Here is a 406-nt window from a genome sequence, read left to right as displayed (position 1 = left end):
TAGGGGATCACAAAGCACCAAGCTGATCTCCCTGTGCTATGCGGCTGCTTCCCACTAGCTATCTATTTTACGTTTGGTAATGTATATATGTCCAGGCCACTCGTTCGCTTTGTCACAGCTTACCCTTCCCCCTCCCCACATCTTCAAGTTCATTCTCTACGAGGTCTGTGTCTTTATTCCTGTGAATCTGTAGATTGCTTTGGGTAATAGAGTCATTTTCACAATGTTGATTCTTCCAATCCAAAAATATGGTATATCTCTCCATCTGTTTATATTATCTTGAATTTCTTTCATCAGTGTTTTATAATTTTCTGACTACAGGTCTTTTATCTCCTTAGGTAGGTTTATTCCTAGATATTTTATTCTTTCTGTTGCAATGGTAAGTGGGAGTGTTTTCTTGATTTCA

This window comes from Neophocaena asiaeorientalis, unplaced genomic scaffold, assembly GCF_003031525.2.
Source record: "Neophocaena asiaeorientalis asiaeorientalis breed wild unplaced genomic scaffold, Neophocaena_asiaeorientalis_V1.1 scaffold250, whole genome shotgun sequence".
Lineage (NCBI taxonomy): Eukaryota > Metazoa > Chordata > Mammalia > Artiodactyla > Phocoenidae > Neophocaena > Neophocaena asiaeorientalis.
Note: the sequence above shows the minus strand (reverse complement) of the source record.